Genomic DNA, 19,876 nt, shown 5'->3' on the forward strand with positions numbered 1-19,876 from the left:
CACACACACACACACACACACACACACACACACACACACACACACGTGGATGTGTGCGCATGCGCACATAGGATGCCCGTAGAGACCAGCAGAGGGCAATGGATCCCCGGCAGTGACAAGCTGGCCCTGTGTGTGCTGGGAACTAAACTCTAGTCCTCTGCTAAAGCAGCAGGCACCCTTAACTGCTGAGCCATTTCTCTAGTCCCCTGTTTGTAATTTTTATGCCGATACCTCAGTCTCTTCATTTCTGTGGCAAGTAGAAGTCTTGAACTGAGACTTCAAATTTTCAATTTTGTTCTCTTTCAAAGTTGGCTTGGCTATTTTTAGATTTCTCCATTTTTAATAGTTTATTGTCTATGTTTTTAAAAATAGGTTTTTTTTGTTTGGTTGGTTTTTTTAATGGTTTTAGAGCTTTGTTGTAGAAAGGCAGGGAGAAAGGAGAGAAGGTAGAAAGGGAGAGGCCGGCCATGGCCGCGTGGAGAGAGGGGGAAAGGGAGAAAGAAAAGGAGGGCTAGAGAGTAAGAGAGGTGAGGGCTAAAGAGCTAAAAAATAGTTTTAATCAAGCTAATTTTTATGGCACAGGGTTTTCTTTTTTCAGTGTAAAATTTAGAGGTTTAGTGAATCCATAATTATGCAACAATCCCATAATTCAATTTTAGTGCTTTTACAATTATGATGGTGATGATGATGTGTGCGTATATTATTATTATATTATATATATATATATATATAATATGATGATGATGATGATGATGATGATGTGCGTATATGATGCATGTATATGATGCATGTGTGTGGGCCTGCATTCAGTGACATTGAGGTCAGGAGACAACTATACAGAGTGGGTTCCCTCCTTCTGCCTTTGTATGGATTCCAGGGAGCACACTTGTGTGCACTTTCCCCACAGCCATGTTACCTTCCTTACAACTCAATTTTCAAATCATTTTTATCCTCCAAAGACGTTCCATGTCCCCGTGTAGGAGCTGCCCTTCCTCACATCCTTGTCTCTGGCACTAATCTACTTTCCATCGTTACAGTCCCCGTTAAGGATATTCCATGTAAACAGAATTATGCAATTGTTGATGGTGATTTTTTTTCTTGAGAGGGGGCCTAGCTTCTTCTAACTGGTATGTTTCTGAGATGTTTCCTCCATTCCATGTCCATCAGTATTTCATAATAGTTATTGCGAAAGGTCACAATCTCAGCATGTGCCGTGTCCACTCTTCTATTGCAAGTTCATTTACATATTGATAGTTATTTTGTCTCCACTCTGGGCCTATTATGAGTTACCACTAATTATACAATAATATAAGTCCATTAATGAGCAAGCCCTGTGTGGGCATATATTTCACTTCTAACTGGTAAATATAGGAGTGGAATAAATGGCTTAACTTTTAAGGACCCACTAAAGATTTTAAAGTATTTTTCAAGACTGCATAACTTTATATTCCCACCAGCATACAGTTCTAAGGTTTTTCATAAATTCCCAAACCTTATAATATCTGTCTTCCTATGGAGCTGTCCCAGTGGATGGGCGTGGGTATCTAACTGTGGTTTTAATCTGTATTTCTCTAATAACCAATGAGACCAAACATCTTTCCATTCCCTTATTTGGCATTTACATATCTTCTTTCATGTGAGTCTTTATGTTCCTGTCACTTGGGTAAATAAATATGCAGACAATATATCAATCAACACTAAACATCACAGTAGGACACAAAATCTGTGCATGATTTATAATTGGGCTGCTTTTTATGAATTGTGGGCGTTCCTTACTCTGGTTAAGCAATCTTTATCAAGTACATGTTTTGTAAGCAGTGTTTCCTAGTCTTTAGTGGTAAAGAAATAGACTGGCAGGAGGATACTGAAATAGGATCTCTTTTTGTAGCCCAGGCTGGCCTTAGATTAAACCCAAGCTCCTCCTGCCTCAGTTTGCCCAACGATGATATAACAAGTGTGTCCCACTGTGGCCCACATCTTTTACTTTACTAACAATACCCTCTGAAACACAAAAGCCTTGCTTGTGATAAAGTCTAATTCATCAAATGTTTATGCCTGGTAATAGATAGGGGTTAAAACCATATTTTTAGATGTGGCAACTGTCTCAGAACCACTTTTTGTAAAGGGCCACTCTTTCTCTGCTGAAGTTAAGTGATGGGTTTGTCTAGGGTACATTGATGCAGCTGATGAACACCTCACTGGCACATCATTCCTGGAAGCCTAGACATGGTGTGTGTTGGGCTTCCTTCCTGTGTGTACTGTGGCCTTCAACAGATAGAAATGAGATCTATCTGCCCTCGCATTACTGTGCATAACAGTTTCTCTGCCCCATAGATCTGATCTGGTCTCTGTTTAGTCATGCATTCCCCCTGCTTCTCTACAAACTACTGATTTATGACATCATCACAGTTTTGTCTTTTCTGAGATGCCATGTCATTGGAATAGCACAGGGTATGGCTCTGAATAGTCATATTCTTGCAGAGTGGTATTCTTTCGCATCTCTCCCATGTATTTCTACAGCCAGATGCCCACTTCTTCTCAGTGAACAATTCATTGCTCAGAAGTGACATGATTCAATTGCTCAGAAGTGACATGATTTATATCTGTACACTTTCTAAAGGGCATGTTGCCCACTTTTAAGCCTTGAGATTTTTTGATAAAGGTTCAATAAGTGTCCACTCTGAGCTTTTGCACAGACATGTTTTCAATTAAGTTGGGTTCATTGCTGGATCTTATGTGTTTCCACCAGCAATGACAAGACTCCCGGTGGCTCCACATCTTTACCAGTGTTCAGCATTGTCAGTTATGTGGGTTCCCATTGTCTAATGCACTAATACATTGTTTGAGGGAATTGTACACTGACACATGTAACACTGATTCATTTGTGAACATAAGTATCTCTCTGGTTCCTCTCTGACATATTTCATTAGAGTTTATAAACTTCCTCACATAGGTCTTCTGAGTGAGCTGTCATATGTATATATAAATGTTTCACATGGAAGAGTGATGATGTAAATGATAATGTAACTCTGACTTCAAACTCATCCTGCTCATAGGCAGCAGCATATAGAGAAGTGGTACAGAGTCAGGGATCGGCTCAGTAGGGATTGGCTCAGAAGGGCTTCTGGTGAAGCCGGATGACCAGGGATCTACCTCTGGAAGCCACACAAAGGTGAGAGGTGAGAATTGACTCCACAAAGTTGTCTTCTGGTCTTCATATGTGCCTGTGACTGTCACTCACACACACACACACACACACACACACACACACACACACACACCATTCATTTATACATACATTTATAAATACATATGCACACAATGATGTTAGTAATAATAAAAAAGTAGGCTTTTGTTCATTAATCTGCATCTTTCATTGTTACAATGTTTTATTGATGCCAAGAAATTTTTTCAATTATTTTGAATTTTTCTCATTAGCAACAACACTATCTAGAAGCAGTAGTTTTATTTTTTCCCTTCCTTGTTTATTTTTATTTATTTCCTTTTTCTCACTGCTCTGTCTAGGACATCTAAGACAGAGTGGAATTATCACTGCCCCGTTTTGTAAGGTTTTTCTTTTCTTTTTTTCTTTTGAGACAAGGTCTCACTTGTAGCCCTGACTGTCCTGGGACTCATTGTGGACTCTTTGTTCTCCAACTGGCAGAGATCCTCCTGCTTCTGCCTCCCACATGCTGAGATTAAAGACATGCATGCAACAACAAGCATGAATTTGGTTTTTATTATTAAAAATGTTTACATCTATGTTTATAAACAATACTGGTCCATTTTTGTCTTGTCGATATTTGGCCCTGCTACCAGGGTAGTTCTGGGTTCATAAAATATTCTTTCTCTTTTTATTTAATAAAACTGTCAAATACATTCTTTAAAGACTGGTGGAAGCCAGATGAGATGGTACACACCTTTGATCCCAACATTCCTGAGGCAGAGTTAGGCAGAGCTCTATGGATTTGAGGCCTCCTCATCTATACAGTAAGTTCCAGGCTAGTCCGAACTACATTGTGACACCCTGCCTCAAAATATTTTTAAAAAGAGCAATAAAGTCTAGCAGACTTTGGGTGTGGCTCTGTCCGGCCTGGGTGTGGTTCTCCGGTTTGAAGGCTTTTGATTTCTATTCCTTGCTTCTTGTGGCTCAGTTTACTCTTGTTTATATCCCCCTTTCTTAACCATTGCTGTGTCTCACCGGTATCTGCTGAGATGTCAAGTTTTTCATTTGTCATTTGTTGATCTGGAGCTTCGCACTTTGTCATTTGGGTGAACATTATTGATCCAGTTTATTTTTCAAAGAACCGTCTTACTGGTTTTTGTTTTGTTTTTAGTCTCCTTTTCATTAATTTCTTCTCTGGTCTTTATTATTTCTTTCTGTCTGGTGCTTTGGTGTGAGTTTGTTCTGACTTTTCTAAGACCTTTTCTAAGACATACCTTAACTTATGTACATGAAGTCTCTGATTTTTGGCATAAGTACTTGCAGCTCTAAGGGTTCCTCTCAGGACCACCATCCCTGTATCCTGAAGGATCTCATAAGTCACACTATCCTTTTAATCTGTGAGTATTAATCAAATAATTTATTATGCACATTTCATACTTGGTTTCTTCAGTGACCCTCTGATCATTCAAGGGTGCAGTGTTCAATCTTAAAGTATCCGTATTATTTCTGTGATTTCTCTTAGTATTGGAATATAGTTCCCCTGGTTCGTTTCTTCTGTAGTGGAGGTATGGTATATGTTCCTGTGTGCACAGAGGCTAGAGTTCCCTATTGACTAGCTTCCTCTGTCACTCGCCACACTGTTTTGGAGGCAGGCTCTCTCACTGAGCCAGTTCATCAGTTCAGCAAGACTATCAGAGAGATCTTCTTGCCTCCACGGCCCTAACTCTAAGTATCAGGATCACGCACTGCAATTATCCTTTATAGATGCTGTAAGTCAGACTCAGGGCCTCATGCTTGTGCAGCAAGCACTGTACTGACTGAGCCATCTGCACAACCCTTGTCTTAGAGTTTATCCTATTATGATCTGATGGGACACAAGAAGTTGTTTCAGCTACTTTTATTTATTAACATTTAATGTACAAGCTAAAATGTGATCTATTTTTGAAAAAGTTTCATGTCCCTCGAAGAAGAATGGGTACTCTGCAGCTATTAAAGGGAGTATTCTATTCTATAGATACCTGTTAACTTCATCCAATCTGTGATGATATTTAATTCTGATGTTTCTTTGCTGACCTTTAGTCTGGATGACCTGTCCATTGATAAAAGTAGGGTATTGGTACCACCTGCCATCATCGTATCTGTTCTTCTGAATTTATTAGTGTTTATTTAATATACAACACACACACACACACACACACACACACACACACACACACTTACTGTATATTCTCAGTGGAGTATTTCTTACATTAACATGTGGTAGTCTTTTTTTTCTGTTTTGCAGTTCAGAATATTCTTTTTTCTATTTTTCTTTTATTAAAATAGATTTCTTCATACAATATATTCTGCTTCTGGTTTCTCCTCCCTCAACTTCACCAAGATCCTCCGCATCTCCCCACCCCCGTGCTAATCCACGCCACCATAGGGCTGCTTCGGTGGTGGCCTCTTTTTTTATCTCATTTGACTAATGTTAATTTGAAGTCTACTCTAGCAGATAGTGGTAGAGCTAAATAACATAGATGCAGAATTTTTTAAAAATCACAATAATAACCGTGCTTAAAGAGTTCCAGGAATTCAAAGAGGTCACAGATAAATATCTGAATGAACTTAGGGAGGACAGGCATAAACTGATTGAAATCTAAGAAAACAGCTGAAAAATGTGCTGAAGATAATGAATTTCAGTAGAGATAAAACATACCAAAGAAAATGTGGACTGCAATGAAAATTTCAGTAAGTATATTGAAAACACTCAGAGGAAAACCTCATCAACAGAATGTAAAAGGTATATAAAGAACAGAATTCAATATCGGAATACAAAGTAAAATAATTAGATCATTCAAAGAAAATAATTTTTTTTAAAAAAGCAACCTAAAAGCCAGACTATGCAGTGTGTAGGAGATATCACAAAGGACCAAACTTTCAAATTACATATTGTCCGAGAAAGTGAAGAATTCTGAGACAGTGATGTAGAAAATATCTTCAATAAAGTCATAGAAGAAAACTCTCCAAATCTAGGGAAAGAGGTGCACTTCTAGTAATAAGAAGCACACAGAATGATAACTAGAGGGGAACTGGAAATAAACTCTCTCTGTACCTCACTATAGTTAAACCAGTCACCGTACAGAGCAAAGAACATGCATCAAAGTTGCATGAGGAAAGGTACACGCCATGTGTAAATCCAGACACATCGGAACAACAGATTTACCAGTGAAAACTATAAAAAGCCAGAAGAGCTTGGAGCCATGTGCTTCAAGCACTAAAAGATGCCACACCAGATGACCACCTGGCAAAACTAATCTGTATTAGTTACTTCTCTGTTTCTGTGGTGAAATGCCATGGCATTTGGGGACCACAGTTCCAGAGGGGGAAGAGTCTATCAGGGTAGGCCTGCACAGCAGCATAGAGCAGGCACAATGGCAGGGGCAGGAAGTAAAGAGATCACACTTTAACTGCAAGCATGAAGCAGAGAGAGGAAGCTGGAAGTGCTATGAGGCTTTAAACTCTCAGAGTCTGTCCCCAGTGATGCACATCCTCCATGAAGGCTGCTCCTCCTCATACCCTCTCCAAACAGTTGCCACCAACTAGGGACCTAGTGTAGTGCCTGAGCCTACAGGATCATTTCTCAATCCCACCACTACACTGCTTATCATAAATGAAGGGAAAAGAAAAATGTTTCATTGTGAAAACAGGCTAAGAGAATATACAATTAAAAAAAATTGGGCAAAATAATACCATAGACCAAATGGCTCTAACACATAACTTACAGAACCATCAATTCAAACACCCCAGGACACATTCTTCTCAGCCACCCATAAGCTTCTCCAGAATATATCACATATTATGACACAGAGCATATCTGAAGGGCCATTGAAATAACTCCACGTAGTCTATCTGACCACACCCAAGGAAAGCTTGAAGTTGACAGCAGAAGAAATTCCAGAAGATACCCAAAGCCATGGAGATTAAATAACACACTCTTGAATGTTTGGTGAGCCACTGAAAAAGAAATCATGAATGAAATGAAAAACAGCTCAGAATTAAGTGAAATCAAGACCATAACGTACCAAAACCTCTGGGATACAATGAAAGCAGTCAAAAAGGGAAGTGTATATGTGTCTATATTAAAAACAAACATCCCATATACCTATGGACCCTTGATTTTTGACAAAGAAACCAAAATTGTACACTGGAAAATAGAAACCACATTCAATAAATAGTGCTGATCTAACTGGCTGTCTGCATAATAAGGAATGCAAATAGATTCATATGTATCACCCTGCACAAACCTCAAATCTAAATGGATCAAAGACCTCAACATAAAACCAGATACACTAAACCTGATAGAAGAGAAAGTGGGGAATAGGCTTGAAAACACTGGAACGGGAGATAATTTCCTGAATAGAACAATGGCTCGGGCACTAAGATCAACAATTAATAAATGGAACCTCATGAAACTGAAAAGCTTCTGTAAGGCAAAGGACACCATCAAATGGACAAAATGGCATCCTACAGAATGGGAAAAGATCTTTACCAATTCCACATCCAACAGAGGGCTGATATCCAAAATATATAAAGAACTCAGAAAACTAAATGTCTTCTAACCAACTAATCCAGTTAAAAAATGGGGTACAGATCTAAACAGAAAGTTCTCAACCGAGGAATCCCTAATGACTAAGAAGCACTTATAAAGAAAAGAAGGGGACCAAAATAATCATGGGAGGAAACTGGGTGAGAGAAGGGAGGGGAAAAGGAGGGGCAGGATCAAGTATGGGGAGAAACAGAAAGGATGCCCAGAGGGCCAGGAGAATGAATTGAAATATGCAGCCATGGGGGTTAGGGAGCAGGGGAAACCTCTAGAAGTCTCAGAGACCTGGGATGTAAGAGATTACCAGGACTCAATGGGGATGACATTAGTTGAAATGCCCAACAGTGGGGAGATGGAACCAGAAGAGACCACCTCCAGTAGATAGGCATGGCCCCCAGTTGAGGCAGGAAACTACCCACCCATCTTCAGAATTTTTAATCCAGAATCATTCCTGTCTAAAGGAAATGCAGAGACAAAAATGGAAGAGACAGAAAGAAAGTGGCCAGTCCAACTTGGGATCTATCCCGTGTGCACACACCAAATCCTGACACGATTACTGAGGTCGTATTGAACATGCAGACAGGAACCTGACATGACTGTCCTCTGATGGGCTCTACCAGGAACTGACTGAGAAAGATACAGATACTTACAGCCAACCACTGGATTGAGGTCAGAGATCCCTATGGAAGAGTGAGAGGAAAGACTGAAGGAGCTGAGGGGATTGCAACCTCATAGGAAGTACAACAGTGTTGACTAACCCTGATCTCTCAGAGCTCCCAGAGACTAATCCAAAAACCAAGAAGCATACATGGGCTGTTGCTGGCCCCAGGCACATGTGTAGCAGAAGACTGCTTTGTATGACTTCAGTGGGAGAGGATGTGCTTAATCCTGTGGAAACTCGATGCCTCCGATGCCTCCGAGAAGAGGGATGCTGGTTGGGGGTGAGGTGGGGGTGAGTGGGCAGATAAGGAGCACCCTCTCAGGGGATGAAGGGGGGAAGAACTCAGGGAGGTGGGGTAGAGAAGAGGGGGCAACTTTTGGAATATAAATAAATAAAATAAAATAATGTAATGTAATGATGATGATAAGAAGAAGAAGAAATGTTCAACATCCTTAGCCAGCAGAAAAATGCAAATGAAAGTGAGTCTGAGATTCTGTCTTACACCCATCAGGATGGGTAAGATCAAGAACTCAAGCAACAGCTCATTCTGGTGAAGATGTGGAGCAAGGGGAACACTCCTCCATTGCTGGTGTAGATGCAAATTTGTATAGTTACTTTAGAAATCAATTTGGTGGTTTCTCAGAAGATTGGGAATAGTTCTACCTCAAGATCCAGCTATACCACTCCTGGGCATATACTCAAAGGATATGCCACCATACCACAAGGACACTTGCTCAACTGTGTTAATAGCAGTTTTATTTGTAACAGCAAGAAACTGAAAACAACCTAGGTGACCCTCAATCAAAGAATGAATAAATAAAACGTATGTTTACACAATGGAGTATTACTCAGCTATTAAAAAAGCAATGATATCATAAAATTTACAAGCAAATAAATGGAACTAGAAAAGATCATCCTGAGTGAGGTAACCATGACCCAGAAAGACAAATATGCTATGTACTCACTGTAAGTGGATACTAGCCGTGAAGTAAAGAATAACGATACTACTATCTGCAGACCCAAAGAAGTTAAGTAGCAAGAAGGACCTAAGGGAAGAGCCTTGAATTGGGTAGTATAGTTCAATTTCCACTGAGAAGGGGGAATAGAGTATACATCATGGGTGGACAAGTATCAGGGGAGGACTGGAGGGGGAAGGGGTGGGGATAGGAGCAGGAGGGATCAGGTTGGGGAGGTTGGAGGCTGAGGGTACTGGAAGAGACAATTGGAATGGGCGGGTTATCTCTGGGATGATCTGAAAATCTAGGGTGATGGAAACTCCCAGGAATCTATGAGGGTGAGCCTAGCTAAAACCCTTAGCAATGGGAGATATGGAGCCTGAACTGGCCATCTCCTGTAACTAGGCCAAACTTCCAATGGAGGGAACAGAACACCAACCTAGGAACCAAAACTTTGACCTACAATTCGTCTGTTTATAAGATATGAAGGGGTAAAGATGGATCAGAAATTGAGGGAATGGTCAAGTGGTAACTGGTCCAGCTTAAGACCCATGCCACGAGAGGGAACCCTGTTAAAGATCATCTGCTATACTTGCGGACAGGAGCTATCACAACCATCATCAGAGAGACTTCACCCAGCAACTGATGGAAACAGATGCAGAGACCCACAGCCAAACATTAGGCAGAGGTTGGAAAATCCTGCAGAAGAGAGGGAGGATTATAGATCAAGGACACCTCAAGAAAACCTACTGAATTGACTAACCTGGGTTTATAGGGGCTCACAGAGACTGAACCGCAACCAGAGAGCATCCATGGGGCTGAGTAGGCCATCTGCACATATGTAACAGTTGTCTAGCTTGGTCTTCACGTGGGACCCCTAAAGCAGGAGCAGGGATTGTGTACAACTCTGTTGCCTGCCTTTGGGAAACTTTCCTCTAACTGCTCTGCCTTGTATAGCCTCAATAAGAAAAGATGTGCACAGTCTTACTGCAACTTGATATGCCAAGGATGGTCACTATTCATGAGAGGCCCCCCATTCTTCTGAAGAGAAAGAGAAGAGGAATGGAAGGGGTGGCAGAGGGCAGGGAGGAGAGGAAGGAGGGGAAACTGAGGTCAGGATGTAAAACAAACAAACAAACAAGCAAACAAACAAACAGAAAGAGGACTGGGGAGATGCCTCAGGGGTTAAGAGCTCTGACTGCTCTTCAGAGAACCTGGGTTCAGCTCCCAACACCCACATAGTGGCTCACAAACATCTGTAACTCCAGTTCTAAGGCATCCAGTGACCCTCTGCAGACCTACACAGGAACTTCACATGTGCGGTGTGTACTTATATACAGGCAAAATATTCATACCCATAAAATAAAAACAAAAAAAGTCAGAAAGACCTCAAAAATTTCTTTTGGAAACTCAAAAGAGTATGGAAAACAAAACAAAATGAAAACCAAAAGCAGTTGACTGGAAGAAATAATTTAAAACCAGGGCAGAAATTAATGAAATGGAAACAACACTTAAACGTACAAAGCATCAGTGAGCCAGAGAGTTAGGTTTTTGAACCTCTTAAGTCAGATATAAATGGAGACATTGTAACACATATCAAAGAAATGTAGAAAATTATAAGAGAATTATAAAAGCATAATTTTTAAAAACCTATATTGCACTAAGTTTGAAAGATTACACTAAATGGTTGGGTTTCTAGATACACATGATCAACCAAAGTTAAACCTAGATAACATAAATAATTTAAACAGATCCATAACAAGCAGTGACATTAAAGAAATAACAGCAACAACAAACTATACCCCTCAGACACATAGAGGAAAAGTCACATGGATTCATAACAGAATTCTGCCTTTAAAGAAAATCTTCAATCAATGCTCCTCAAACTATTTTACAAAATAGAAATAGAGGGGACACTTCCAAGTTCATCTATGAAGCCAATAATGGAATATGTAGGCTGTAGGTAGTTTTATTTATAGATTTTTTTTTAGAAAGAAATTCTCATAAGTCTCTCTGTAGTGCCTCCTTCTGTTTTTACCACCACAAACAATGCATGGGAGTCCCTCTTCCCCACAGTGCCACCGCCACTGCTTTCTCTCTTCCCTTCTTTCTCTCCTCTTTCTCTCTTTCTCTTTCTTTCTCTCTCTCTCTCTCTCTCTCTCTCTCTCTCTCTCTCTCTCTCTCTTTCTTACAATTTTTATCTTAGCTATTCTAACTGGAGTAATATCAAATTTCAAAAGCAACTCTATTTTTTTCCTGATAGCAAATAATTCTGAACACAGTCTAACAGCTCGGTTGTACCACTCCTGGGCATATACCCAAAGAGCTTTCATCCCACATCTGAGATTCTTGCTCAGTCATGTTTATTGTTACTCTATTCCCAATAGATAGGAAATAAGTTTAAAATCCATCAAATGTTAAAGATTAGAAAAAAAAAACCATGGCAACTATACACAATGGAATTTTATTCTACTGTGAGGAAAAATAGAAACTATGAAATGTACAGGTAAATGGATGAAACTGGGTGAAGTCACCCAGACATAAAAATTAAATGCCATAGGTTCTCCTTCATATGAGGATTCTAGCTCTTAATCTCTAATTCTGTGTGTTCAAATTAGAGTCCCTAGAAAGAGGCCACTGGGGGTGGGGAGGACCCCAAGGAGGATAGTCAGGAACGGTGTTATGATAGTTTGAATAAGTATGGCCCCCATGTGTGTTTGAATGCTTGGTCACAGGAAGTGGCACTATTCAGAGGTGTGGTCTTGTTGGAGAAAGTGTGTCACTGCAGAGGCGGGCTTTGAGGTCTCATATATACTCAAGTTATACCTTTGCTGTCTGCTAATCAAGACGTAGAAGTCTTAGCTCCTTCTCCAGCCCATCTGCTTGTAGGCTGCCATGCTTCCTGCCATGATGATAATGGACTGAACCTCTGAAGCTGTGAAGCAGCCCCAATTATGTTTTCTAAGAGTTGCCACAGTTATGTTGTCTCTCTACAGCAGTAAAACCCTAAGACAGAAGTTGGTGCCGGGGACTTGGCTTTCGCTTTGATAGGCCTGACCATTCTTTTGTTTGGAGGAATCTGGTTTGGGGGATTTTGGATAGAAAAATAGTGGAATGCTTTAAGTGGGGCTTAACAGGCCATCCTAGTAGGAACATGGAAGACAATGGTACAGAGGGTGATTTCAACTGTGGGAATTTGCATTTTTTTGTTTGTTTGTTTTTGCACTTGTCCAGAGAGTCTGCCCTATGCTAGGGTGAAGAGCTATAGATGAATTGTGTTGGCAAAGGAAATCTCAAAACGGCCTAGTTAATGTAGACTCTGTTCTGTGGTTTACTCTTATGAAGAACATTTTGATGAAACAGAACAAGCTGACCAAGGGAAAAATACAAAATGTATGGTTCAAGGATTAGAAGGGTACCAGGAAATGGTATGGAGCTAAATTCTGTATTCAAGTAGATAAACAGGTTAACTATATTAAATGGAATTAAGGGAGTGGTAACCTTGAGGTAAGATCCCATGCAGACAAGCTTCCATGTTATAAAAAGGAATTAAAGAAAAGCTTAGAGCCGGGCATGGTGGCACATGCCTTTAATCCCAGCACTCGGGAGGCAGAGGTAGGCGGATTTCTGAGTTCAAGGCCAGCGTGGTCTACAAAGTGAGTTCCAGGACAGCCAGGGCTACACAGAGAAACCCTGTCTCAAAAAACCAAAAAAAGAAAAAAAGAAAAAGAAAAGAAAAGAAAAGAAAAGAAAAGAAAAGAAAAGAAAAGAAAAGAAAAGAAAAGAAAAGAAAAGAAAAACTTAGGTTCAGGCACAGTGGCACATGCCTTTATTCTGAGCACTCAGCAGACAGATTTCTGAGTTCAACGTCTGTCTACAGAGCAGTTCCAGAAAAGCCAGGCTTAGGCAGTGGCTGGTAAAGATATAATTGAATGAAGGGGCCATGTTCTAGCCCCAGCAGACAACAGAATTTGTCAGTTTCAGCCATATGATTCTAGTTTTAGAGTCAAGGACAGAAGAAAGGGGTTATGGAATCTCCCTTTGCAGTTAAGGAGAGTCACTTGTGTGTGGCAGGAGTGTCCCTCATGGAGGCCATTGTGAAAGGGGTTAAAGAATCTCCTTGGCCAACAACCCATAAGGAATTATCCCACACTTGGTTTTGAGGTTGAGCTTTTTCAGCCAACATAGTGTTAGGGTTTTTATTCTACTGCCTTGAAACGACACTCTGGCCAAAAGCTACTCAGGGAGGAAAATTTAAATTTTACACTTCCACATCACAATGTAGCATCAAAGGAAGGCACAGCAGGAGTGCTCATTACAGAGACCTGGAGGCAGGAACCAACCAAGGAAGAACACTGAAATTCCATCCTATGGACCATGAGCAGCATTGCAGTCATGAACGCAGAGCTGTTGTGGCTGCCTATGCAAGGTCTGTACAGGAATGGGGCCACCGTCAGCCAGGTTAGAGTGGAGGAGGGGCACAGGGATCCCTACCCTCTGCGATAAACCAGTTTCTGTAGAAAGATACAGGGTAAGAGGCAGCCATTGATGACTCCACCACTAACCAGATGGGTCACCCAATAAAACAAAAGTCATGACCCTGAGAAAGGGACAGGTAAGGAGGAAAAGTTGTTGATGAGGATGGAGGAAGGTTAAAGAAAGTTAGAAGGCAGCAATTGCGGTGCATTACACACATGTATGAAATTACCAAAGAACCAGCTTAAGAAAGAAAAGATAGTAGTAGAAAATACTATAAAGAATAAGAGGGAAGAGAAAAAAATTCTAAAAAGGAAAAAATGTATTCCCAGTGTCTTAGCAGTGTTGTTCTGCTATGAAGAGACATGGTGAGCACAGCAACTCTTATAAAGGAAAGCATTTATTTGGGATTTGTTTATGGTTTCCAAGGTTTACTTCATTTTCATCATGGCAAGAAGCATGGTGGCACACAGGCAGACTTGGTAGCTGAGAGCTCTACATGTAGAGCCATGGGCGGCAAGAGGAGAGAGCCACTGGGGCTGGTTTGGGTTTCTAAAACTTCAAAGCCCACCCCAGTGACACAGTTCCTTCAACAAGGTCACACCTCCTAATCCATTGAAATAGTGCCACTCTCTGCTGGCCAGGCATTCAAATCTACAAGCCCATGGGAGCCATTCTTATTCAAACCATCACACCCAGTAATGAAAAATGTAGATTCAACAAAAATAGCTGAATATAAAAAGTAAAAATTAAAAAAAACAACTGTGTATGTAGGTATATATGCCTTCTACACGTGCTCATGTAGAAGCCACAGGTTGTCAGGCATATTCTTTCTCACTCTCCACCTTATGCTTTGAGACAGGGTCTCTTACTGAATCTGAGCTCACCTATTTGGTTATACTCTCTGGCTAGCAACCCCCCAGGATCTGCCTGTGTCTGCCCATCTTCCCAGAACTGGGGTCACAGCCATACCCTGCCACGCCTGGTGGGTTTGTTGGGGTCAGGATTTTTGTTTGTTTGCTTGGCTGGTTCACTTTATTTTGTTTTGCAACCAGGTCCAAGTACTTGGACAGCAAGCGCTTTTCCATTAGGCCATCTTCCCAGTCCTAGGAGAAAAATCAGGTACTGTTAAGACTATAACAAAAACCAACCAACCAACCAACCAAAAAAGAAAAAGAAGGAAAAAAAAAAAAGAATATGCGATGTAAGTGGTTAAAAAGGGAGAGATGGGATGTTGGGATGGCTTTGTTTCTCAGGCCTCTGAAACTGAAACCTACCAGGTGGATGGTGGGGGAGGTGGGCAGAAAGGTGTTAGTTAAACCCGCGGGTTCCCGACTTTCCTGCATTGTCCTCTGTCGCTGAGTCTGTACTGGACAGATGTCAAACGTCCTCCAGAGCTGTCTGCACTTGAGTAACAACCCTGATCTGGCACCAGAGGCCTCTGTTGGCACACTTTGTAGTCAGTTGGCTGGGCAAGTTTTTCCACCCTCGTGAGATTTCCCAGGATATGCACCTTAGGGTGACTAATATTCTATTTGGATGGAGAGATTGGTCTCTCAAACATGTTGACAGTCAAGGAAGCAACTAGACTACTGAGACCTGTAGAGGTGGGTGTCTCTGTTCTCACAACCCACTGGGCATTAAAGTTCCCTCCAGGGAGGACTGACATCATGTGTGTCAAGAAGTCTGTTGAGGGCGTAGAGTTCTCAGAGTGCTTTGTGGCAGATAAGTGGTTCCGGAGGTTGGTTTGCCTGCTGATCACGTACGTTCAAGGCTATCCGATTCCAAGTTTATTCTCAAGTGAACGAGGTCAGATCTACCTTCTTCTGTAAAGTTCACTGCCTGGGCTGAATCTCCTGACACCTGTGTGGTTTTTTGCTTGCCAGCTACTTCCCATCCTGCTCACTCTAACTGCTTCCTGTGGCTGTCTGTCACCCTGGGGCTGTGGTGGGCTGACTTCTGGATCCTGACTTAGAATTTTATTTCCCTTTGCTCAAGCTCGGAGATTCAATCACTTTTAAACAATAGGTTTTCTTTCATCATGCAGCTAGCTAGCCCTGGCCCTCTGAGCTGGTTCTTCCCACCAGAGGACTCGGGTATCTTAGCAGTGACTTGGGGCTTTCACAAGCTAGTGGATTAACGGGTAGATAGGGCTTCTCACACAGGCTACCTGGCTTACTCTGGGGTAAGGCTTCTGCAGTGGAGACAGGCGACTGGATCTCTGAGTGGCTGGATCTCTGTGTCCCTTCCCTACACTGGCTCACCCTTCTCTTTCTCTGTGCTGTCAGCTGTCCTGCTGCCCACTCAATGGTTTCCTATGTTCTTCCTCTCTTCCTGTCTCAAGAATGCCCTGTTCTTCATTTTCCTGACTCTTCTCAACCCTAATATAACTATGATTGATGACTAAATACAAATAATACTGCTACTGAAAGTGAGTTTTTCAAACTGATGTGTCCCACCAATCACCCCTCCACAGAGAACTTAATTGGAATTTCATACATGTGTATATGCATTTTGATGATATCTACTCCTTATTTTCCCCAATTCCTCCCCTATTCACCCTATAATTACTTTTTCCTCACAACTTCATGTTCTTACTCTCTTGGTACCCCACAAACCCACAGAACCCCCTTACTGCTGCCTGAGTGTGTGGGTGTATGGCCACCTACTGAAACATGAAGAAGACTCTCAGGGGTCACATCTCTGAAGAAAAAGGATTCTCCCACCCCTAGACGCCTGTAATTGTTAATAGCTCCTCAGCTACAGATGGGACTTTGTGAGCCCATCCCCCACGCATGCCAGAATTGCGGTTGGCATGATCTTGTACATGTCTTGTGCCTGCAGTCACTGCTGCTGTGAAACTGTGTGCAATGGCCCTGTTATATCTGAAAGCGCTGCCTCACTGCACATGATACAGTGATACAGACGTCTCATTTAAAGTGGATCATTCCACCACCTCTTATTCGCTATATGGTGACCAGCTATAGGTCTTAATTATTAATCACCATCTGCTGAAAAAAAATGAGATCTACTCTCAATTATCTCGACTCTTTTCATCTCCAGTGTCACATTTAATGAGAAAATGCAAATAGCTCTACTATTAAAAGTGTGCTTTTCAAATTAATGTGTCCCACAGCACTAAAATTCCAGTCTCCCTCATTCAAATGACTTCTCCCGTATTTGACATCACTGACCTACAGAAATCCGTGGCTTCAAGCCTTCTATCCACTAGTTACACTGATGGCTCAAGAGCCATACTTTGTGGCAGGGATGGCAGCCTTGCATATCCACAGGTGAGAATACCTTGTCTGCCAGTTCACTATCAAAGGGAATATGTCACGTGACTACTGTCAAATCAGGTAAGGACAATGGCAGAGATGTGCACAAACCGTAGGAATAAGGGAAATGGGAACAGGACACAGGGCAACCAGAGACAAGTGTGAGAATGACAAAGATGGCTTCTGAAGGTAATGCTTGTGATGTCGTCCTTCAGGACGAGACCCCCATCCGCCAGCAAAAAGAGGGTAGTTTGAGCAGATCCATAAGGCAGAAACGGTGTAAAGCGTGCCTGAGAGGAGAAGGCCATTTGAGGTGGGTGAAGGAAAATTCCCAGAGAAGGGGAGAAGGGGAGAGAGCCAGAGAGGCCAGGGGAGGTCAGGGCACGAGAGCCTTCTGTGCCACACTGGGGAGCCTGCCACTAAGGGATGAGGGCTTTACATAACTCTTCGAGGAGGCTGGCAGGGGGCATGCCCGCCTCAGCACGAATGGGGTATTATTAGCCGATGACCGCGGAAGGCAAACCTGAGAAATCGCAGTCTCTGCGCAGGCCAAGGTCCTTTATGTTGTGAGGCTCCAGAAAGTTATCTGACTCTGCTGCCCCTTTGCAGATTCAGCTGAGGAGTGCGCGCATGGTGGTCAGCCCCACGCGCTGCCTCTGGCAGCACCAGATGACCCTTCACATTGGCAACTCTAGCTGGGGCACAGTGGGGAGGGTGGCACCGAGAGAGGAAGGAGAAAAAAACAAGACAGCAGAGATCAGATCCGAACGCCGGGAAGCTGGATGTCAGTCACCCTGAGGGACACAACCAGATGGAGACTCCGGTTGAAGGAATGCATCCCACGGCATGCAAACCCAAGCGGATGGTTTCCGAGGTGGAGCAGAGGAAACAGTGTGGTCAGCTACACCACAAAGTGGAACACTCAGGTCTTTCTTGCCACATCCCCAAGTTCAGGGATGAATCGGGGTAGGACAGAGTTTCCAGTTGATTGTCTATCAATATTGTCATATGTCAGGACATGGATCCACTGCTTTCAGCAAAGACCCCGTGTTTAGGGATTGAGGGGAGATCTATTGAGAAAAAAGTCATCCTAAATGGAAAGAGAACTCACCCCAATGAGTTGGGCCCATCAAGAGACACAGCTCTTTGATGGGCAGGAAGTCAGAAAATCAAATTCAACCGTATATGCACATCCTTTTGTAGGGACAACTTGAAGAAAGGACCATTTGTGCTCACTTGCCTAGAAAGGAGACACAAAGTAGCTACAGTGCCTCAAAGGATAGAGCGGAAGTCAGATCCTGGGTGTGTGGTCCAAGCAGATGTTCCATGAGACAGCTCCCTCAAGACTGGTCAAGTGCCCAGGTACACATGTGAGGCACGTTTGGCATCTCCAGAAATCCCTTGGGAGTGATCTGCAGTGGGTGAGGTCACACATGAATTGCTAACAGCAATCGGAAAGTTTGGGTGATGGCTGGAAAATGGTGGCCCGAGGCTGGTTGAGCTCTGCTAGGAAGTTGAAAAGCACAGTGGAGTTAATAGCCACAGGACAGCAGACCCTTCTCTTGAAATCTCTTGTCACAAATTTCACGAGCCCTCAAGTGACTGCCTCTACTCAGACCTAAAACAGGGGTCTTTCCCCAACCCTCACCTCTCTACATGCCCAGACTGTGAGCACCTAGGTGGTCTGTGCCTGGTGGAGCAGAAAGGAGGTGCCAAGGGGGCGGGGCCTCAAGGCCCAAACAGAGCAAATCCAAGAAGGTATGGATGCAGAGAGCACAAACTGCTCTTTTGTTTTCTACCTGCCGGTTTTTCCCCCTGAATTCTCCAGGCTGTCATTCGAAAACGCAATGCTACCTTTTCCAGAGCCAACTGTGGGAAGCAGAAGAGGCCGAGTCCTCGGCTGTCCACGTGCGTGGCTCTTAGGACCTGCTTGTGCTTTCCCTTGGACACTCCTGGTGTGGGGCGGGGGTTGTTGAACCTATTATGTAATATAGCAGAATCTCGGGGGCAGCCAGCATCCTGAGCAGAGGTAGTCCCATGAGCAGCTGCTAGGACAGGTTGGTGGAGCCCAGCTCTTAATCTGAGCCAACTGTATAGTTTACGCAGCTCCTAGTCCCAGAAGAAGATATGCATGGGCATTTTCCCGCTCACTGCCATTAAGTCTTGGCTCATCAAGCAAGAGTGATTGACAGCCCCCAAAGGCTACCGAGCAACTATGTGAAAGAGGGGTCCGGGAGAGGCCTCCTCCACCTGTTCCTCTTTTCTTTATCACTTCGTATCCAGAGGGGTCCCTAAGCCCCGAGAGAAGGGTCAAGTGCAAATCTGGTAAACCAAGCCGCCCTAGCAGTTGTCAGGTTAATTAGCCTTAAGGAAAATTATGTGGCTATCTGAGCAGAGTGGGGTTGCTATAGAGACAGGCACAGGAGGTGCATTTACAGCGGGGGCCCCATCACATCACCCGATAAAAATACGACGGAGGCTTTTTAATAGAATGAGTTACTTAAGTTTTATATTTAACAGGGGACAACACCAAGGCTATTACTGGTTTTCAGAATATTTTAGGAATCCGGACTGCCTGCCCCTACATATGTTAACAGTCATCACTGCATGGGCCGTGGGGGGCAGCAGTTAAGCACTGGATGCCCATGTGTTACTCCCAGCCCCTGAGATGAGAGATGGCCCTTCTCACTTCGAGTTTGTCCTTCCTTAATTGGGTGAGAGATTTTCGATGCGTTTCGGGGAATGGTCAGCTGA

The sequence above is a fragment of the Mus pahari genome, chromosome 2, assembly GCF_900095145.1.
Source record: "Mus pahari chromosome 2, PAHARI_EIJ_v1.1, whole genome shotgun sequence".
NCBI lineage: Eukaryota > Metazoa > Chordata > Mammalia > Rodentia > Muridae > Mus > Mus pahari.